The following is a 23,260-nucleotide window of genomic DNA, read 5'->3' as shown; positions in this document are numbered from 1 at the left end:
GTCCAGTGGGGAGATTCTCTGTTCTGCCACTGCTCTGACCTCTGCGTCTCTGCCTTCTTTTTGTTTCCTTTCATTTCTTTCTTTGCTTTTAAAATGTTTTACTTTTCTTCTCTATTGCTTTTTTGTGTGCCTTTTTCCCTCTGTGTCCATGCCGCTGGTTGTCGCCCGGGGCACCACCCCAAAAACGCTGCTCCCCACTTTCCTGTCTCCCAGCTATCCAGCCCTCCCCCTCACACTACTTATGGCAGCCGCTGCATGGTGGAAAGAGCATTGCCACTGACCTTGTCAGTGAACTGCTTCCATTCCCTCTCTGCTCTGCCGAAGTAGCTGCTGCCCCTGACCCTTTCTAGTCTGAGTTTAAGGACCTCCTCAACCCACAGGCACCCAACGGGACGGGGCCTCACCCCTTGGGGTCAAGTGGGGAGCTTCTCTGCTCCTCCCTCTGTATCTCTGCCTTCTGCCTTCTTTTCATTTCCTTCCTTCTTTTGCTATTTCACTTTTCTTCTCTCTTGCCTCTTTTTGCACCTTTTTCCCTCCGTGTCCCTGGTACTGTTCGTGGCCTGCACCCCGCCTTCCCTCCATCACTGCTTCCCATTTTCCCGACTCCCAGCTGTCAAGCCGTCCCCTCACCCATCTGATGGCGGCCGCAGCACTGCACCACAGCAGCCATGCCAAATGGGTGCCAAAAACAAGCCCATCTACGCCCATCCACACCTGGACTGCATCCAGTGCCACAGACAATGGATCCAAGACCATCCACCGCTATGACGACAGCACCCACTATGCCCTCAACACCAGACACCATACCACCTGCCACCGGGCACTGCCAAATTACACCCAGGACCCTTTTTCTTTCCAGAACTGCAGCTGCACCTTTGCTTGCCACCACACACCAGCCCCACCCACTGCTCGACTGATGAATATCAGACTCGACCACCTAAACTGCATCCTGCTCAACACATGTTCCCTCCACAAACACGCGCTGGAGATCTGGGACCTGCTTGCCTTAATCAACCCCGATATTGCCTTCCTAATGGAAACTTGGATGAACTCTACCTCTGCCCTGGACATTCCCACAACCATCCCGGATGGCTACAAGTTCATTCATTAGGTTTGCATAAAAAACCTAGGCAAGGCATCTCCATTGTACACAAAAGGTCGCTCCACCCGCCGCGTGGCCCATCCTGCGTATGCCCCCGTTTCCTTCAGCCTCACCGCATCGCATCGCTCCCCTCCCCACTCGCCACCCCGCTCCCAGCTGCTCCTCCCTCCCACTGAATACTTAAGGTGGTGTCCGCGAGGTGGGGAGCTGTGACCTGACATGACCTGGTCAGTGCTGGTCGCTCCACCCGCCGCGTGGCCCATCCTGCGTGTGCCCAGTCCCCGTTTGCCGCCGCCACTGCCGCCACTGCCAGTAATTGTTTCTGCCTGTATTTGTATTGTGCGTTGTGCCAGTAATCTGTATTTTCTCCCGCTGTTGTGCCCCTGATTGTTTTGCCTGCTCTATCGCCGTTTTTTGCACGCTGTTGTGCTCCTGATTGTCACTGTTGTGCCCCTGATTGTATTTTCTGCTCTATCGCCGTTTTTCTCCCGCTTTGTGCCCCTGATTGTATTTTCTGCTCTATCGCCGTTCTCCCGCTGCTCGATCCCGCTCCCTGCTCCCTGCCACTGCTCCCCCGGGGCCCCACCCCCGTTTCCTTCAGCCTCACCGCATCGCATCGCTCCCCTCCCCCTCGCCACCCTGCTCCCGCCTCCCAGCTGCTCCTCCCTCCCACTGGATACTTAAGGTGGTGTCCACGAGGCGGGGAACTGTGACCTGACTTGACCTGGTCAGTGCCGGTCGCTCCACCTGCCGCGTGGCCCATCCTGCGTGTGCCCAGTCCCCGTTTGCCGCCACCACTGCCGCCACTGCCAGTAATTGTTTCTGCCTGTATTTGTATTGTGCGTTGTGTCAGTAATCTGTATTTTCTCCCGCTGTTGTGCCCCTGATTGTCACTGTTGTGCCCCTGATTGTTTTGCCTGCTCTATCGCCGTTTTTCTCCCGCTGTTGTGCCCCTGATTGTCACTGTTGTGCCCCTGATTGTATTTTCTGCTCTATCACCGTTTTTCTCCCGCTTTGTGCCCCTGATTGATTTTTCTGCTCTATCGCCGTTCTCCCGCTGCTCCACCCCGCCTCCCGCTCCCAGCTGTTCCCCCACGGCCCCACCCCCGTTTCCTTCAGACTCACAGCATCGCATTGCTCCCCTCCCCACTCGCCAACCCGCTCCCGCCTCCCAGCTGCTCCTCCCTCGCTCCGCCCCCCCACTCTCCATTTATGGCAGAGTCCGCACGTACGCGCAGCGGGTGCGCCAATGGTGCGCCGAAGGCGCGCCATAGGCAAGCCTGTCTATGCCCGTCCGCACCTGGACCGCGCCCGGACCGCGCCCAGCGCCAGACCCCCTGGTCCCCGCAGAGTCCATCCCACCCGCCGGATGTACGACTCTGCCACCCTCAAGGCACTCAACACCGGCCGGATCCCTGGCTGCCACCGAGCCACACCAGGACGCACCCACGGACCCTTCACCTGCCAATCCTGCAAGTTCTCCTGCATCTGGACCTGCACCGCACCCGCGAAGCCGAGCACCAGCAACAACCACCTGAAGTGCATCCTGCTCAACACCCGCTCCGTCCACAGACACGCCGTGGAACTATGGAACCTGCTCGACACCACATCTCCAGACGTCGCCTTCCTCACGGAAACTTGGATGAACGCCTCCTCAGCGCCCAACATCGCCATCGCCATCCCAGACGGATACAAGATCACCCGGAGGGACCGCATCAACCAGACAGGAGGAGGCATCGCCATCGTCCACAAGAACACCCTCAGCATCACGACCAACTCCGACGACACCCTCACAACCGCCGAACATCTTCACTTCCAGATACACACCGACCCCAAGACCATACTTAGAGGCACCCTCATCTACAGACCCCTATGACCTCGCACACAATTCAGCGAAGACATCGCAGACTTCATCAGCCCACACGCCCTCCCCTCCGCTGACTACATCCTCCTAGGGGACCTCAACTTCCACCTATAGAACAACAAGAACACCACCACCCTGCTGGACAACCTCGCCAACCTCGGACTCAAGCAACTGGTGAACACCCCCACCCACTACGCCAGACACACGCTTGACCCAGTCTTCTCCTCCAGCAAGCACATCTCCTTCAGCCACTCCATTGGACTCCACTGGACAGACCACAGCTGCATCCACTTCAGCTTCAGAAGGACCACGACTCACCACCACCCGCAACAGGCTCCCCACAGGAGCTGGAACAAGATTGCCACCGACTAGCTCACCACATCACTGAACCAGAACCCCCCTGCCAGATCAACGGACCCCAACAAAGCAGCCAGCAACCTCACACAGTGGATCACCAACTGCGCTGACGACCTCGCACCCCTGAAAAACCATCCCAGCAGGCCCGGAAGCAAGAAAGCCTCAAGAACTCCAAGAAGAACTGCCGTACCCTCGAGAAAGTCTGGAGAAAAAACCCGACTACAGACAACATGACCACCCTCAAGCACCCCACCCACAAACACCACCAGCTGATCCACACCACCAAGAAGACAGCATTCAAGGAACGACTAGACAACAACGCACACAACAGCAAGGAACTCTTCAGCATCGTCAAAGAGCTCTCCAACCCCAGCGCCGGAAACAACAACATCACTCCCTCACAAGACCTCTGCGACTCACTCGCCTCGTTTTTCCACAGCAAGATCGCAGACATACACAACAGCTTTGGCGCACAGACCACGCACCCAACCACAGAACCAATGCCCCCCACCACCACCCTCTGTGCCTGGACCCCGGTCAGCACCGAAGACACCATCCAAATGATGAACACCATCCACTCCGGATCTCCATCCGACCCATGCCCCCACCACGTCTTCAACAAGGCTGACTCCGTCATCGCACCCCAACTCCGAGACATCATCAACTGCTCCTTCAACACCGCCACCTTCCCGGAGAGCTGGAAGCATGCCAAACTCAGTGCCCTCTTGAAGAAACCATCAGCAGACCCCACCGACCTCAAGAACTACCGCCCCATCTCGCTCCTCCCGTTTCCTGCCAAAGTCATCGAGAAGACCGCCAACAGACAGCTTTCCGCCTTCCTCGAGACGAACGGATCCCTCGACCACTCGCAGTCCAGGTTCCGAGCCAACCACAGCACCGAGACCGCCCTCATCGCAGCCACTGACGACATCCGAGCCCTGCTCGATAACGGGGAAACAGCGGCCCTCATCCTCCTGGATCTCTCCGCAGCGCTCGACACTGTCTGTCACCGCAGCCTAATACAACGCCTCAGCAACATCGGAATCCAAGAGAAGGCACTGGAGTGGATCATCTCGTTCCTCGCCGGAAGAACCCAGAGAGTCCGCCTCCCCCGTTCAGATCCGAGGCCACCGAAGTAATCTGTGGCGTTCCACAAGGATCATCACTCAGCCCCACCCTCTTCAACGTCTACATGAGCCCCCTCGCAGCCATCGCACGCCAACCCAACCTCAACATCATCTCCTACGCAGACAACACCCAGCTGATCCTCTCCCTCACCAACGACCCAGCCACCGCCAGAACCAACCTACACGAAGGGATGAAAGACGTAGTCGAGTGGATGATGAACAGCCGCCTGAAACTGAACTCAGACAAGAAGGAAGTCCTCATCCTTGGATCATCACCCTCTGCCTGGGACGACTCCTGGTGGCCCCCTGCCCTGGGCAGCGCACCCAAACCAACAGACCACGCACGCAACCTGGGCTTCATCCTGGACTCCTCCCTCCCGATGACCAGACAAGTCAACGCCGTCTCATCATCATGTTTCAACATCCTACGCATGCTCCGAAAGATCTTCCGTTGGATCCCCACCAAAACCAGGAAGACGGTCACCCAGGCACTCGTCACCAGCCGACTGGACTACGGGAACACCCTCTACACCGGAACCACAGCCAAACTACAGAAAAGACTCCAACGCATCCAGAACGCCTCAGCACGACTCATCCTGGACATCCCCCGACACAGCCACATCACCGCACACCTGAGAGACGTGCACTGGCTCCCCATCAGCAAGAGAATCACGTTCCGACTCCTCACCCACGCACACAAGGCCCTCCACGACCTGGGCCTCAGGTATCTCAACAACCACCTGACCTTCTACACTCCCACCCGCCAGCTACGATCAACCAGCCACGCCCTCGCCACCGTCCCACGCATTCGAACAGCCGCCATGGGAGGAAGATCCTTCTCCTACCTGGCAACCAAGACTTGGAACTCCCTCCCCATCCACCTCCGTATTACCCAAGACCACCTCTCCTTCAGGAAGCAACTCAAGACCTGGCTGTTCGAGTAGTAGCGGACCCCTCTCCCCCAAGCGCCTTGAGACCCTCCGGGTGAGTAGCGCGCTATACAAATTCTTGATTGATTGATTGATTGAAAAGCACCCTTGGCCCTACCACTCACACAGATGACCTCTCGACCACCATGCATCCCCTCCACTTCGAAGTGCTGACCAAGACCAGGCACCCTCATCTACAGCTCCCCTAGACTCTACCCACCGGATGTATGACGTTACAACGCATACTTTTACTCCGCATACCATTACAACGCGGTATTTACAACGAATACCGTTACAACGCATAGCGCTTAGAGGTGCTGGATAGTGGTAAGTATAATTTTCTATTCCAACTCCAGTCCCCGTGGACACTAGGGAAGGTGTTGGATAGAAAATTAAACTTATTCCCTATCCTAGAGCGCCCCCCAGCGCAATGCGTTGTAATAGTATGCGGAGTAATGGTCGCGTTGTAGTGGTAGTGCGGAGTAAAAAATGCGTTGTAACAGGTGTATACCCTACCCACCCTTCAATGATTCCATCATTGACTTCATTGCACATCATGCTCTCGCCTCGACAGACTACATCCTCCTCAATGATCTCAACTTTCATCTGGACAACTCCGACAAAAACACCTCGTCCCTTCTGGAAAACCTCACTACCGTTGGACCTACACAACTGGTCACCTCTCCAACCCAATCAGCGGGACACACGCTTGACCCCATCTTCTCCGCCAGCGACAAGGTCACCTTCAGGAACACCCCTGAGCTCCTGTGGACTGACTACCCCTGTGTCCACTTCTCCATCTCCAAACTCATCCTACACCAACAGGCCCGGCGATACACTCGCATAAGTTGGAACAAGGTCACCGTAGAATGGCCCACCACCTCCCTCATCAAAACCCTTCCACTGACATCCACGTACGCAAATACATCAGCATGCAACTTACACCAATGGATTTCCAACTGTGCTGACACTCTGGCTCTCCTGAAGAAAGACCCCAAGAAAGCCTGCTGAGCCTCTCCTGCCTTTCATGAGTCCAGACACACCTGTAGACGGCTTGAGAAGAGATGGAAAAGCAGCAAGACCCAGAAGACTAGTTAGTCTTCAAAACTGCTGTCACCGCACACCACCAGCTGATTAGGACAACGAAGAAAGAATCCCCACAAGAAAGAATCAAGCCAACGCATTCAATAGTAAAGACATTTTTGCCATGGTCAAAGAATTCACCAGACCCAGCCCAGACAGAGCAGATATCCCACCCTCACAAGACCTCTGCAACAACCTTTGCACCTACTTCAATTGCAAGATTTAGGAAATACACAACAGATTCAGCAGCCCCAATACCTAAGACCCTCCTGCCCCAGCCGCAACTATCGCACCCAATAACTCTGAACCCAAACAGACCCTACTCAACTGGACTCCCTTCACTGCTAATGAAACCATCAAGGGGCCATATGTAGGTAAATCATGAATACCGAATCCTTAATACCGAATTTTACCGATTCGGTATTAAGAATTCGGTATATGCGATGTAGATAAAAATTCGGTAAACATTACCGATTACTTAAAAATCAATAACAAATATTGAATTGGAACGAATCGGTAAAAAAAAATACCAAAAATCCAATACCGAATCGGAATTACCGAATTCATTACCGAATTGGTAAATACCGATTTGGTAATTCAAAAAAACGTAATTCGATGAATCAGCCAATCCTGTGTCACCCAATCACCTCCCAAACAGGAAGTGGCCACACCCAGACAGCTGCACAAGACCTGGAGCTCACTGTGAGGCAGGCAGGCAGGTGGGCTGAGGAGCCAGCAGCAACAGAGCCTCACAGCTACAAACAAGAAAACAAAAAAGGAAACAAGCATTGAAATGGCAAGCCAGGACAGGGAGAAGGAGGGAAGTGAGAGGAAAAGAAAGCTGAAGTTCAATGTCAAGGAGCTGGAGGTACTGATCCAGGATGTCAGCCAGGACCATCACACGCTTTTTGATCAGCAATCCCACCATGGACAGGACAAAATAAATGCCATAGGTGTGACCCAGCGTACCATTGAGGACATCAGGAAGAGGTGGTACGATCTCAGGAAGACAGCAAAAGCAAGGATGGCAGAGAGGCAGAGGCAGGCTGCCAAAACAGATGGAGGAAAGAACAGAGCACCAGCACCAACACCACTGGAACTGATGGTGGAGTCCACCATCCAGCTGGAGAGTGTGAGTGGCGTCGGAGACGCAGACAGCTCTGCCAGAGCAGCAAGGAAACAAGGTAAGAAGCATGCCCAGCATGCTGTGCTACCCCCTCCCCAACCCCAATCCCCATAGTGGCATAGGGGCTCCCACTCCACTCCATGTCTTACTCATTACCTGCTATGCATTTTGGGAGATGTAGTTAGAGGGAACTGATGTATAGGACAGTCAGGCTAGCAAACACAATAGCATGTTAAAGTAATTGGCAATGTCAGGACAATCACTGTGATCTGTAGGTATGATGTTTAATGTAGTTCAAATGCAGACTGAGCAGTGAGTATATCTACATTTGTGTCATTACAGGCGAGACATCTTGCAGTGCTGCAGAGGGGAGCAGAGCAAAGTCAGCCAGGCCAGAGGGGAGGCAACATGAGGAAGAAAGCATACCTGCAGGGACCACAAGCTCCGCACAACCACCACCACCAAATCCCCCACCACAGGCATCACCACAATGCCAGGGAACACCGCCATCCACTCATACCCAGTCCCCACTGCGACGATCACCAACACCACCACCACCACCACCACCACCACAGTCAGGTGGCCACGATCCAGCAGATGGACGAGTAGTCAGAGGAGGGCACAGGGGACCAACAGACTCCAATCCATGAGGGAGGCAACAGGGAGAGGTCTGTTACTCCGTCTAAGGGCACCCACAGTTCATCCAGACGCCGCAGGGCAAGGCCGGACAGTCCAGAAACATCCAAACAGGGTGAAAGTGTGTTCGCTGGTCTGGAAGGCAACATGCTGAAGGTCCAGCGCCTGCAATGGAGGTAGATGAGATCACTGCACAGGGAGGTGGCACACATTAACAAGCACATGCACAGGATGGAAAAGGGCATCAGTGCAATGGGAGACAACTTGTGTGAGGAAATGGAGAGAGTAGCAACCTCTGTGGACAACCTCTGCAGCCAGCTGGAGCAGGACCGTCTTGAGGCAGAGGCTCCAGGCCTATACCAAGTCTGTGAACCGGCTGGCCACTGCAACCTCACTGATGTGTCGCAGGTCCATCGCCATGCAGGAGGGGATGTATGACGTTACATCGCGAACTTTTACAACGCACACCGTTACAACGCAATTTTTACAACGCAGATACATTTACAACGAATACTTTTACAACGCATGCCATTACATAGCAGATGCTATTACAACGCATGCCATTACAACGTAAGTATATGTAAGTATATTATATTTTTTTTAAATGTAATTTATTAACATTTATTTAATTTAATAAATTAAATTATTTTTTAATAATTAATTTGTAAATATATATACTTTAAAAAATTGTTTATTTAAAAAAAACAATTATTATTAAAGAACTAATATTAAAAAATAATAAAAATATTAAAATTAATTATTTAAAGTATTTAAAATTATTTATTTAAAAAATGAACCCTAAAAATACCCGTTACCCTGAACCCTTAAAATACCCATGTACCCCATAACCCATACCTATCCTTGAAACCTAAAAATACCCCTGTACCCCAAAACCCATACTTAGCCCTGAAACCTAAAAATACCCCTGTACCCCAAAACCCAAACCTAACCCTGAAACCTAAAAATACCCCTGTACCCCAAAACCCAAACCTAACCCTGAAACCTAAAAATACCCCTATACCCCAAAACCCAAACCTAGCCCTGAAACCTAAAAATACCCTTGCATCCCAAAACCCAAACCCAGCCCTGAAACCTAAAAATACCCCTGTACCGCAAAACCCAAACCTAACCCTGAAACCTAAAAATACCCCTGTACCCAAAACCCAAACCTAGCCCTGAAACCTAAAAATACCCCTGTACCCCAAAATCCAAACCTAACCCTGAAACCTAAAAATACCCCTGTACCCCAAAACCCAAACCTAGCCCTGAAACCTAAAAATACCCCTGTACCCCAAAATCCAAACCTAACCCTGAAACCTAAAAATACCCCTGTACCCCAAAACCCAAACCTAGCCCTGAAACCTAAAAATACCCCTGTACCCCAAAACCCAAACCTAGCCCTGAAACCTAAAAATACCCCTGTACCCCAAAACCCAAACCTAACCCTGAAACCTAAAAATACCGCTGTACCCCAAAACCCAAACCTATCCCTGAAACCTAAAAATACCCCTGTACCCCAAAACCCAAACCTAGCCCTGAAACCTAAAAATACCCCTGTACCCCAAAACCCAAACCTAACCCTGAAACCTAAAAATACCCCTGTACCCCAAAACCCAAACCTAGCCCTGAAACCTAAAAATACCCCTGTACCCCAAAACCCAAACCTAACCCTGAAACCTAAAAATACCCCTGTACCCCAAAACCCAAACCTAGCCCTGAAACCTAAAAATACCCCTGTACCCCAAAACCCAAACCTAGCCCTGAAACCTAAAAATACCCCTGTACCCCATAACCCAAAAACTAAATATATACTATTAATTAAATTAATTAATTTAATTTACATTTAAAAAAAATGATTTTAAAAAATAACATACTTACCAATACTTACGTTGTAATGGCATGCGTTGTAATAGCATCTGCTATGTAATGTCATGCGTTGTAAAGGCATGCGTTGTAACGGATCCTGCGTTGTAATGGTGTGCGTTGTAACGGTGTGCGTTGTAATAGTTGCGTTGTAAGTGTTGTTTCCCTGCAGGAGGAGATGGCGCATTGCAGCAGGGATGTGGCCAGGGGCATGGTTTCTATGACCTCTGCATTAGAGCTCCTGCAGAATGCAAAGGTGGCCACAATGGAAGGGGGGGGACAGTGAGGAGGCTACCAGCCGTGGTAGCATTATGCCCTCTCCCACCGAGGGCAGGAGGCGCAGCGAACGCCACGGTACTGCGCAGGAACAGTCTGATACTCCAGACAGTGTTGCCAGGGAACGTGCACACGCAGCACGTGGACGCAGGAATTAGTGACCACTGCCTATTGCCAAACATTAGATGGGTGATGTAACCCATGTCCGAATGGACACTGCTTGCAATACTGGTGGTGTGCTTATTAAACACCATAACATAAAACTGTTACTGGCTCTGTCTCGTTACTCACTCAGAAATAGTTTGACGTTATCTCTGCTCGTCTCTGTCTCCCATCAAGTTCAACTGCAACACCAGCTGCGCAGGGCTCTGGCTGAGGGTTGTCCTCGTCCTCGTCCTCAGAGTCAGTTAGTTCCACTGCTGTTCCTTTTTTTGTGGCCAGATTGTGTAGCATTGCACATGTAGCAATAATCTTGCAACATTTGATGGGGCTGTACAGACGTGCACCTCCACTTTTGTGGAGACAACGGAATCTGCTTTTAAGCAATCCAAATGTGCGCTCCACCACATTGCGTGTGCTCCTATGTGCCACATTGTATCTCCTCTCACTTGGGGTGGTTGGGTTGAGATATGGTGTGAGTAGATAAGGCCGGAGGGCATATGCGCTGTCACCTATGTACAGAAGAAAGTGCCATTAATTTGTGTGACCAATAGCTTGAGCCAGGGTGTACATCAGGGTGTGTCACATTGACTTACCTAGTAGGTATCCTTCTCCAAATTCACCTGCAAGCAGACATGTATGGATACCACTGTTCCGGAAGATGTACGAGTCGTGGGTACTCCCGGGTAATTTGGCCACGATGTCAGTTATGATGTACTTGGCATCACATATCACCTGCACATTGATGGAGTGGGTGGATTTGCGGTTTCTGTAGATGTATTCAGTTGCTGCAGGTGGGCAGATAGGTATATGGGTCCCATTGACGCAGCCAATGACGTGTGGGAACTGCGCAAGTTGGTAGTACTCCAGCTTTGTCCTCTGCAGCTCTGCCTGTGGACTGGGGAAGGTAATGTAATGTTCCATTCTGTCCATCATGGCATCCAGGAAGGTGTTGAAGAAACGGGATAGACAGCTCTGTGACACACCACCCACTGCAGCTATCACACCCTGGAAACTTCCTGCTGCTAGGAGGTGCAGGCAACAGAGTACCTGGACATGGGTGGGGATTGCGTGCGCCCTTGGTGCCTGATGCTCCAGTTAGGGTTTTATGTCTCGTATTAGGTCAAGGATGGTGTGTGGGTGCAGTCTGCACCTTTCATGGATCTCAGGTTCAGTCAATTGAAACTATGTGATGCGCAGTCTGTACAACCCGCTCTTCCCGTCTCCAGATCCTCACTCCAGCTGCTCTCAAGCGTAGCCACCTTGCTATGAGGTAGAGGCCAGCCATTGTGTTCAGACAGTTGCATTTTGGGGCTGTTTTTATGCACTGCACCTGATTACCACCTGCTCAGGATAAGTGGTAAATACCGAATCGTTATTACCAAATTTGGTCAAATTAGGTAATACCGATGTTTGCTACATCGCATTTTGGGGTTTTTACCGATTCGTTATTACCGATGCCATTCGGTATTACGTACATCTCCCATGGCTAAATACCAGTCGGTAAAGCCGAAATCAACCGATTTTCGGCTTTACCGACCGGTATTTGGCCACCTACATATGGCCCAAGATCATTAAGAGCATCCATTCCGGAGTGCCCTCGGTTCCCTGCCAGCAACACATCTTCAACAGAGCCAGAACCACCATCACCCCCAACTCTGCCTCACCATCAACTGCTCATCAACTCCACTACTTCCTGGAGGACTGAAAATATGCAGAGAAAACCCCCTTGCTGAAGAAACCCTCTGCCAGCCTGCCAGACCTCAAGAACCTCTGACCCATATCTCTTCTCCCCTTCTCAGCCAAGGTCATCAAGAAGGCCATCTATGCCCAACTCTCTGACTTCATTGAAGTGAACCACATCCTGGACCTCTCCCAATCTGGCTTCGGATGCAACCACAGCACCGAGACCGCCTACGTCACCGCCACAGACGACGTCACCGCCATCTTCAACCAAGGTGAAACTGGAGCCCTCATCCTCTTTTACGGCTCAGCTTCCTTTGACACTGTTTCCTACACCACCCTATGCACAAGATTCCTTTACGCCAGCATTCATGACAAAACCCTGGAATATATCTTCTCCTTTTTCACAAGCTGAAAACAGAGAGTCAGACTACCACTGTTCAACTCTGAACCCATAGAGATCAGCTGCGGGGTTCCTCAAGGATCCTCCATGAGCCTGACTCTCTTCAACATCTACATGGCCCGCTCAAAGCCATCATGAGGCACCACAGACTCAACATAATTTTCTGCACTGACAAAATCAAACTGATTATTTCCCTCACCAACGAACCTACAGTAACCAAGAACAACTTCCAATATGGGATGAAGGCTGTCTCCACCTAGATGAAGAATAGCTGCCTCAAACTCAACTCAAAGAAGACCGAAGCCCTCATCATTTGCTCCGACCCCTCTGCCCATGGTGACTCCTGGTGGCCTGCAGGACTTGAACCCCCCTCAGAGGCCACACAGAAAACCTCATCATCATCTTGAACTCCTTTCTCATGATGAGCCACCTGATCAATGCCGTCTCATCATCCTGTTTCCCCACGCTACACCTGCTCCGAAAGATCTTCAAGAGGATTCCAAACGAGTCCAGAAAGATGGTCACCCATGCACTCATCAGCAGCAAAATCGCCGTTGGCAACGCACTCCATGCCGGCATCACCTAGAAACTCCTCAAGAAAATACAGAACATTCAAAACACCTCTGTCACACTTATCCTCAACATCCACAGCTGCAGCCACCTCACTGGCCACCTGAGGGACCTCCACTGGCTCCCAGTCAACAAAAGAATCACCTTCAAATTCCTCACACATACCTACAAAGCCCTACAGGACGTGGAAACTGCGTACCTCAACCACTGCCTTTTATTCCATGCTCCCACCAGAGAGCTCCTCTCCAACCACCCGGCCCTGGCTACCGTCCCATGTACCTGCAAGACCACCGCTGGAGGAAGATCCTTGTCCTACCTCACAGCAAAGACCTTGAACACCCTCCATCTCCACCTCAGGCAATCACTGTCACTGCCTCAATTCATGAAGGACCTGAAGACCTAGCTCTTTAAAGGAACCACAGTGCCTCCGATGGACCAGCAGTTCCCTCCCTCCCAGAGTGCTTTGAGACCCTTACACGTGAGTAGTCACTCTTCACAAGCCACCTGATTGAGTGATTGAACAAGCAGGCAGGCTTAGCTTAGGTAGGTAAAGCACTTAAAAAACACCAATAAATTAAAGATACACAATACACAATGAAAATCCAAATCCATCATACAAACAGATTATATTTTTATGAACAAAAAGACACTAAAATGAAAAAAACAAAGTAGGAAAACAGAGATATGAATTTTTGAAGAATAAACACCTTTGAGTGCTTAAAAACATATATCCGCTATGTGCCTTTTGGTCATGCTTGACCGGAACAAAAAAAAAGTTTAAGGTCGACCTCGATGGAGCCCTGGTTGTATACACTAAGCAGGAGGCATCAGTAAAAATGTTACTTTCCCAATTAGGATATTATTTACAAGCTCCAAGGGCCACTGGTGTGGCACTTTTTATATAAGAAAAAGTGACACACTAGTGGAGCAAAATGCTTGTAAATAAGACTGTTATTTATTTATTTACCATATTTGTATAGCGCACAGTTACTCGGAAGAGTGTCCCGGCGCTAGCAGAAAACAAAGCGATAAAAGGGAGGTGCGTGTGCGGAGCGGGGCCAGAATTACTGCTGAAACAGCCATGTCTTCAGTAGTTTCCTAAAGTGCAGAATGTCAGGCGCTTGTCTCATTGCTATCGGGAGTTCATTCCAAAGGTGAGCAACCCAAACTTGAAAGGAGCGCCCTCCTAAGCGGGCGCGATCGAATTTAGGCACACTCATCCGATGTTGGTGAGATGATCTGAGGGCTCTCCCAGGTGTGTAGTAGCTCACTCTTCTCCTAATATAGGTGGCCCCAATACCATGTAAGGCCTTAAAGGTGATGGACAGGGCTTTAAACTGGATTCTGCTGTGAATGGGGAGCCAGTGTAGCTTCTTGAGGTGGGGCGAGATGTGGACTCTAGGCCCCAACATAAGGATGGCTCTGGCGGCCGTATTCTGCACGACCTGGAGTTTACTGAGGAGGCATTCTGGGAGACCTAGATAGAGGATATTAGCGTAGTCCAGCCTGGAGGTGATAAGGGCCTGGACCACAGTCCTTCTGTGGGAGAGGGGTAGAAGGGGAAGAAATTTCCAGAGCCTTTTCAGGGTTCCGTAACAAGTACCGACTACTGATCGAACTTGGGTCTTCATGTTCAGTGAGTTGTCCAATTTAACCCCTAGGTTTTTGGCTACTCCCACAGAGGTCTGCGGGGGGAACATATCAGGCGGCCACCACTGTCTCCAGACTTCCCGGTCCTAAGCTCTGAAAAGAATTACTTCTGTTTTAGCCGAGTTATACTGAAGCTGATTGTGACTAAACCAGGAAAAGACCTGTCTTAAACAGTTCCTGATTTTGTCACCATCCGGGGCCTATCCCTTTTTACAGGTGAACAGTTGCTGGGTGTCGTCCGCGTAAGATATAATCATGGCTCCAGCAGCTTCAGCCAAAAGGGCGAGGGGAGACATGTAAAGACTAAACAATAATGGGCTCAAAGTAGAACCCTGAGGAACACCCACCTCCGTAGGAGGCATGAGGGAGGAGAAAGGTGGGTTCCAGACTTCTTGCCTTCGGTCTTCTTAAAACAAAGAGAACACCGTGACCCCTACCCCACAGTCTCTCAGTCTCTGAAGGAGTCTCTCATGGGGCACGGTGTCGAACGCTGCAGATAGATCTAGCAATATTAGAGCCGCTCTCCCGCCTGAGTCAAGGGTCATTTTGATAGATTCCGATATTTCAAGGAGAACTGATTCGTGCCAAAATTAGCACGGAATCCTGATTGACTCGAGTGGAGACTCCATAAATTCAGTAGTGACAGAGTTCACGTAATTTTCAATGACCTTAGCTATGGAAGGCAGGAGCGAAATGGGTCTATAATTAGACACTATTAAAGGATCTGCTGTAGGCTTCTTTAACAGTGGCAGGATTTTGGCTTGTTTCCAAATGGCTGTAACCTGGCCACTGCTCAGAGATAAATTCAGCACCGTATTGACCTCGGCATTAATCACCTCAGCCACCGATGCCAATATTTTAGCAGGGCAAGAATCTGATGGTGAGCCAGATTTTAAATTCTTCATGATTTTAAGAGATTGTACTAGCATAATCGAGGGGAATTAGAGGAAGGTGGCATTAGATAGTGGATTGGCTTGTGCAGGTTGTATGTTGATCAGGGTAGTGAATGAAGGGTTGAGGGATGTCTGTATATTGACTATTTTCCTGTGGAAGAAGTCTGCTATTTTGTGTGTCCAGGCTTCAGAGGCTTCGCATTTGGAGGCTACTGCTGGAGGTGAAGTAAAGTGTTTTACAATGTTAAATATTTCCTTACTTTTATTGGCTGATATCTCAATCTTTGCTTCAAAGAACCGTTTCTTTTCCTCCAGAATTTTCTGATGGTAAAATTTTAGTTCTTTTTTGTAAAGAGATTTACTATCATTATTAAAGTTTTTCCTCCACACCCTTTCCAACTGTTTACAGACACTTTTGTACTTGCGCAGGGTTTCATTAAACCATGGTGCAGACCGATGTATAGTCCGTTGGGACCGTAGGGTCTCAGGTGTTACGGTCTCCACACCCTGTTTTATCCAATTTTCCAAGTTGGGGGCATCCAGCTCTAATTTATTACTGCTAACGAGGGGATATGCCTGCAGTGCAGAGCTGAGGGCCTCCGGGGTTAGCTTGTGGAGAGCTCTAAATTTGAGAAGGGGTGGTTTTGAGATGGTGTGAGCTGGTTTCCTGATTTTAGCCATCGTGATTTTTAGCAGGAAATGGTCAGTCCAAGCAAGAGGGGTGGCTCCTCAGCTTGACACGGGGTGTTTGAGAAGATTTGGTCTAATGTGTGTCCCTTCTCATGGGTAGGTCTATTTATGAGGGGTAGCAAGTTCAGAGTGTTAAGGGTCTCACCTAGTGTAATACTCTCCACACACTCTAGCTTGTTCATATGGACGTTAAAGTCTCCTAGGACAAAAAATTGGTTATATCTTAGGGCAAGTGGTGCTATAGTATTAGTAATTAATTTTAAGAAAGGTCCTGAGTGGCCTGGTGGTCTGTATAAGAGAACACCTGCCAGAGATTGGTGGGCGGATAATGTGCAGTAAAAGCAAAGGCTCTGTGCACCCTCGATTTCATCCATGGGGATAATTTTGGCTGAGATGTCATTTTGAAAGATCATGGCAATGCCCCGCCCTTCCCAATGGTGCGGTCCTTCCTAAGTATGGAATAACCCATGGGTACTGCTATTGCCAAGGTGGGATTGGAGGTGTCTGAGAGCCAGGTTTCCGTTAAAAATAGTATATCTGGCCTTGACTCTAAAATCAAGTCGGAGATATGCTGGGCATTTTTGTTTAAAGATCTCACATTGAGCAGGCAGATATTGAGGTTCCCCTGGCTCCTCCTATCACTTTCCAATGCGTTAAGCGAGGGCCCGGGTGCATTTGCTGGGTATCGAGAGCTGGTCCAATTACACATGTTGCAGTTCATGGTTCTGTTATCCCTACCTAGCTCAACATGCATATGGCATTTATGAGGGGGGATATACTTTTTAAGTGCAGCGCTATCATACCTTATCGGATTGTCATGGCATGGAGTGAGACCGGCAGCGTTTCATGTCCTGTCCGCCTCCGGGTTGCTGACGGGCGCAGACGGGCTTGCCTTTGGTGCGCCTTCGGCGCGCCGCCGGCGCGCGTGCTGCACGCGTCCGCTGCGCGGTCTAGTACACATCCGGTTTTATGGGGGTCAGGTCGCTCAAACGCTAACCTCCGTAAACCGGATGTGGGCGTATTCTCCCTCCACGCAAACAACGCTGTCGCGGTGGACCGGGGAGAATAGGCAACAGGTAAGTTAAAGAATCATGTGCAAAGTACAATTGGGCTAAAAAGGTCTCCTTATTAAAAGATATCAGTGCAGCATAATCACAATATAACAAAGTGACAGGGTGGCAAAGTAATTTAAAAATACACTTTCAGTTAACAACAGAATGCACTCTCTCCCCGTGTGTCCAGATGTAATCTCCCCCCAATCGCGCATCCGCTGAGCGGTCCGGTACACATCCGGTTTTATGGGGGTCAGGCCGCTCAAACGCTAACCTCCGTAAACCGGATGTGGGCGTATTCTCCCTCCACGCAAACGACGCTGTCGCAGTGGACTGGGGAAAATAGGCAACAGGTAAGTTAAAGAATCATGTGCAGAGTACAATTGGGCTATAAAGGTCTCCTTATTAAAAGATACCAGTGCAGCATAAAAACAATATAGCAAAGTGACAGGGTGGCAAAGTAATTTAAAAATACGCCTTCAGTTAACAACAGAATGCACTCTCTCCCCGTGTGTCCGGATGCAATCTCGCCCCAATCGCGCGCCCGATTCTTTTGTCTGGAGCTTTTTCCCTCTACGTCAATCAGAACACTTTGTCAAGGCTTGATTGGGTGCGGGTTCGAGGGCTTGACTTTCTGCAAGGCCCCGATCAAATCCTGGAAGTCTGGAGCTTCTGAGTTTTCAGCTGGACAAACCTGAAAAATGCAGGTTCTTCCAAAAGTTGCTCCAAACGTCTGGAGCTACATACTTAAGTTCCTCATGAGGGTTCAACATGTGCAAAACACAAATCCAATGGTCTGGAATTTCCAGGATGGTCCTTGGGATGTCAGGATTACAATTTCCTCAATGCATCAGGCAAAATCCTTAAAAGTCCACTGGACACACTCCAGGATGTGGACCGTTGGTGGAGATGATGCAGGTGGTCTCTGTTAACCTGTTGCTTGTAGGGAGTCTACTCCTTAGACTTTTCAGAGTCAGGCAAAGTATTTCTGGTGCTGAGTCCTACAGTGTACAGCAGGAGCAATCCTGGTGAGTGCAGTCGTCTTGGCACAGGCCTAGGAGTCAGCAGGGCAGTCCTTCTTCTTCTTGTCTTTTTAGGGAGCAGATCTGAGGGGCTGTACAGCTCTTCCATATTTATTCAGTGTTCCCAGGCATCAAACAGAGGTGCACCCTTGACCAATGGAATGTAGGTTGCCACCCAGGTGAATGACCACTTCCTTCAACGTGGGGCATATTCTTGTCCCAGAAAGCACCATTCTCTAAAAATACAACGTGGAGAGAGTCTCTCAAGAGGAGCTGGATCAGGCTAACCCAACCTAATGGTGTGGCTAGTTTTCCTAAACACTCCCCTTCCAACCCTCTCCCTAATCTAATTACAGGGGCTACTATGTCACTGGGGGTGGTAGGATATGGGGGTCAACCTGTGCTGTTCTAAAGTGTCATTCACCCTTAGAAGACTAGTTTGGCTACCCCTCACCCCCTTCATGCCATCAGCCCGGAAGGTTGTACTTCTCAACCCAAAGGAAAACCATTGTCTCTCTACCAGGGCTTTTCACACCTCATTAGAGCAGCTCTGGCTCAGCCTGACAAAGGCTTGCCAATCAGGAGACAGCAACTGAAAGGAGGGATTGTGGCCCATAGAAAATATAGTTTATTAAGTTATTTTCTGTCATAGTAGTTATAAATCTAACAGTGGCAAGTTTGGGGATTTATCTGAAATATTAATTTGAGACCTTGAAGTCTATTTTTTAAGTGGCTCCTACCAACATTTATTTTGAAATAAAATATTACCATGTTAGCCTATGGAGACAGATGAAAAGAAAAGCAAGGAAGATAAAGGAAAAAAGTGGCGGAAGTTAAACTTAACAAAAGAGTGAATCGGGGGAAAGCAAGCATGAAAAAGAACCTTTAATAGTGAGATAAAGAGCCAGGAAGTGTATGTAGTATGGCAGAAGAAATAGGCAAGGGATAGAATAAAAATGAGGCGGACTTGGCATGCAGTAGCCCAGGCATTCATGTGGTGCCAAAGTCAGGCTCCTAAGAAATATTTTGGGCCCTTGCACCGATTTGTTATTTTTTTGTAGAAATTAGGCAGCTATTAGACTCCTAGTCACAGACCTTTCTCTCTTGCTGCCTGCACAGTGCTTGGAGATTGACTGTGCATGTGTCAGTCAGTCTATTGTAAATTATAATGTAATAAAGAAGATCCACTGTTCAACTGGTCTAGCTCTGGCCCAGCAGAAAGCAATTGGCCTTCTGCCAGTGCTGGCCATAATAAAGGTGTATAAGGGAAACATAGACTGGTTAGGCAGAGTTTGTGGTGATTTGGGCAGCTTGCAACTTCCTGATATGGTCTTGGTTTTTCTCTCGTAAACTGCGTAAAGTAACTCAGATTTATAGTGTGTTCACTTTGCCCCTTATCTTAGTTTTCCTCTCACTTAGCGGGTTCCCTGTCGCACTAGCATTCTTTTGATAAAACTGTATGACTGCCCTTTATTTGAATTTAAGATAAACTTTCAAAACTTCCAGTTGTCCGTGGTCATTTTATGAAAAGTAAAGTTATATGATATTTGCTGCCTTTCCTTTTACAGCTAGCTCCCTGACCCATCGTGGTCATAGGTACCCATAACGGTGGATGGTAAGTTGGGTACACTAGAAATAAATCGAAAGGGAACTCACAATTATTGGTAGTAGATTGTGTGGGCACCTGATCAATGTATATGATAAAGTAAAGTATATGGGCCCGAAGCCAGAAGTGGCGTAATTATTGGTCGGGTGACCCGCGATCTCTAGCAATATTACCCACAAGTAGCGATATTTATCGCTAAATAGGCTTAGCGACGATTTGTTTATCGCTGCCTATCGCTGGATATGTTAGCGGAGAAAACATGCTATTAGCAACTTTTTTCTCCATTGTGCTAAAATATCCAGCGATAGCGGCGAAATGCGTGAATATTGCGAGAATGCAGCGATATTCACGCATTAGCGACGAAATGCTCTTAGCCATGTTACCTACCTCCCATTGGATAACATGGCTAAGAACTGGTCTGGGCAGGTGTTAGTATTTGGAGATATTCGCGCTTAGCGCGAATATTTCCAACGCTATGCCTGCCTTGCTAATAGGCGATAGCGACGTTAGCGACTGCTTTCAGTCGCTAACTGGTTGGGTACGCCCACTTTGCATGTCATTAGCGAAACTTCCAGTTGTCCGTGGTCATTTTATGAAAAGTAAAGTTATATGATATTTGCTGCCTTTCCTTTTACAGCTAGCTCCCTGACCCATCGTGGTCATAGGTACCCATAACGGTGGATGGTAAGTTGGGTACACTAGAAATAAATCGAAAGGGAACTCACAATTATTGGTAGTAGATTGTGTGGGCACCTGATCAATGTATATGATAAAGTAAAGTATATGGGCCCGAAGCCAGAAGTGGCGTAATTATTGGTCGGGTGACCCGCGATCTCTAGCAGTAATTTTCTGGTAGCAGAGTTATGGTTAGGGACTAGTTAAAGGATAGGTAGGACTAGTTAGTCTAGCTAAGTCGGATGCTGCTATAAGAGTAGGCGCTTCAAGGGAAATTGATCACTCACTTGAAAATCGTTTACTTTGAAAAATTATGAAATGTTTTAAAATTGTTATTCTTCTTATCATACTGTTATATGTATTAATCCATTCGTACGTAAAACGTCTTTTATGTTGTTAGGAATCCCCGGGGAATTGAATAGCGAGTGGTGAATAGAATCCATTCGCGTTGAGGTCACCTGCTCTAAGGAAGGTTGGTGCAGGTTAGGCAGAACTGGAAGCACTAACTAGGGTTTTTCTGAATATATGATTGAATAAATGTTAGTGACGAGGTTCATTGGCAAAATTCCCATTGTGGCGTAACCTAGTTAGGGTCACATCGGAAGAGTAGCGGGTTCATCGGAGCTTGCGTGAAAGCAAAAAGGCTCGCTGGTGAAACTCTAGACTTGGATATATCCCGAGAAAAAGTGGATGAGTCTAGGGAAGTAGCAGGTGCCCCAATGCTAGTGTGAAGGGTAGGCAGAAGAGATCTACTCGTAGTAAATGAAAAGTAAATGGAAGTAGTTTACTTGCAGCAAAACAAATTCTTTCCTGTCTAGACACTTGAGCACGGTGGCGAATGTGTATTCGTTGTAAAATAACCAAGCACTAAGCACTTTAGAAAGAAAGAAAGTTTCCGTTACCTTGTGAAGGATGGAGTCAGTCGCGAAGCTGCTCTGACGTCGCTCCGGGCCGCGCTGAGATTGGTAGACGCAGCGGGCTGGTAGCGGAGCTGGTATTGTAAAGGAGGGGCGAGCGCCGGAGCGTGGGAATTGTCTCACGAAAGGGCTGCGTACCCATTGGTCGAGATTATTTGAACTCGTGCATTTCATTGGTCGCACGAAAATAATAGACGCACTTGGATTGGAAGTGGTTTTGTAAACAAAATCACTCGTAAAAATCGTATGTGGCATTCGTATAGACCGCATACCAGACCTGATCCACGACATATGGGATTTGAGAACGATCAGTGGAAAGGAGTTAAAAACGACATTATGTACGGAACTAAGAGAAAAGTGTCTCTTGTAAATAAGGTGAAGAATTATTTCAAAAAGGACAAGCCGATTAAAACTAGAGAAGGTGTTGTCATACCGCAACCTAACACTCCCGCATCGTTCATGATGTTCGATAAAGGGTACAACACATGTGTATGGTTGGAGAATTGGGTGGAATACACGAAAGATGACGGAGTGTTGGCTTTTCCGTTAGATGGAACATTTAACAGTAGAATTCTATTCAATTTGAGAACCCGAATGAATGATTTACATCCCAGACCTAGATTAACGCAGTATGAAGCGCTAGAGGAATGGGAAATCGAGGCTTTCGAAAGGGATAAGCCACGGATGGATAAAGGGTTAACAAAATTTTATCCAAAATTGAAACAGGAAGCACGAGCTAAAAAGATGAAACAGTGGAGGCAGAATATGATAGTGGAGGGATTGTTCCCCATGATGCCAGCAGATGATCCTTCTGGGGGACAGAAACGGCTGGAAAAATCTAAACATTGGGTACCCATTGGAGAGTCGGATGATGAATTATTAGATGACCTATGTACGAGAAGTCCGCCTCCTTATAATGAAGGACACCGACCTTTAAGTGCGGGAGATATTTCCCGAAGACCTCCACCACCAAAAGAGATCAGGTCCGCAAGTGTAGGAGGGGGTTACCACATTCCTCCCTATACCGAGAGTCTAGGACCAGTGGATACAAGAAACATTTATCCCAGAATGTCAGCTAGTGGGGAGACAGGATATTCCCGGGAAGGAGATTTTTGTTCTCGACCACCCTACGGAGGCGAGGTGAGACCGTCAAGTTCAGGAATGCCGTTATTACAGTCACAGTATGAGGAAGAACGAAGATCCCTAGGTACAGGAAGTTTATTCCCAAGACCAAATTATGGTGAAGGACCTAGTGAGACTCATCCCACTGCCCCAAGTTATGCTCCCACACTAACCCCGCAGGTGTTACATGACCAATCCATAGAGAGATTACCGGAAGAAAAGGAGCTGGAGGTTCTAGCAAAACAGAGAGCTGAGATCGTTCAGAAAATGACCCAGTTAAATACCAGTCCTGAAGCATTGACAATCCCAGTAACAATCGGACCCATAGTTTCATTGTACGGGGATCGGCATGAAAGTCCAAAACCTCCAGTCATTACTCCCGTAATAGCACAGTCCAGACCAGAACCCTTAATTGTAGATGAACAGACGAGCGAATGTGAATCTGAAGTCTCACT

General features: G+C 48.8%; 1 protein-coding gene across 3 annotated transcripts in view; it reads right to left on the bottom strand.

Annotated features, from left to right (window-relative positions):
* LOC144770734 (sialic acid-binding Ig-like lectin 13) overlaps positions 1–23,260 on the bottom strand; it is a 767,717-nt gene that overhangs the window by 176,019 nt on the left and 568,438 nt on the right. The gene's annotated exons all lie outside the window — the stretch shown is intronic.

The sequence above is a fragment of the Lissotriton helveticus genome, chromosome 7 (genome assembly GCF_964261635.1).
Source record: "Lissotriton helveticus chromosome 7, aLisHel1.1, whole genome shotgun sequence".
Lineage (NCBI taxonomy): Eukaryota > Metazoa > Chordata > Amphibia > Caudata > Salamandridae > Lissotriton > Lissotriton helveticus.
Note: the sequence above shows the minus strand (reverse complement) of the source record. Positions and strands in the feature narration are given on the sequence as shown.